General features: G+C 53.6%; 1 protein-coding gene across 1 annotated transcript in view; it reads right to left on the bottom strand.

Annotated features, from left to right (window-relative positions):
- Nucleotides 1-222, bottom strand: part of EMH_0002860 (leucine rich repeat containing protein / ankyrin repeat containing protein, putative) — a gene marked incomplete at both ends in the record, with an annotated part of 12,160 nt that overhangs the window by 4,030 nt on the left and 7,908 nt on the right. The gene's annotated exons all lie outside the window — the stretch shown is intronic.

Raw genomic sequence — 222 nt, forward strand, 5'->3', positions numbered from 1 at the left:
TTGCTGCTGTTGCTGCTGTTGCATTTGCTGCAGTTGCGTGGGTTTGCCCCCCCCGAGCGTCTGCTGCCGCAGCAGCTGCAGCAGCAGCACTCTAAGAGATGCATATCTCTCGCTAGTCTTCTGTATCCTTGCTGCAGCAGCCAGACATGAATCTGCTGCAGCAAAGGAGACAAACGAAAGAGACAGAGAGGGAGACGAGTGTATCTGTTGCACTCTACATAC

Source organism: Eimeria mitis, genomic scaffold (genome assembly GCF_000499745.2).
Source record: "Eimeria mitis Houghton genomic scaffold, Emh_scaff196, whole genome shotgun sequence".
NCBI lineage: Eukaryota > Apicomplexa > Conoidasida > Eucoccidiorida > Eimeriidae > Eimeria > Eimeria mitis.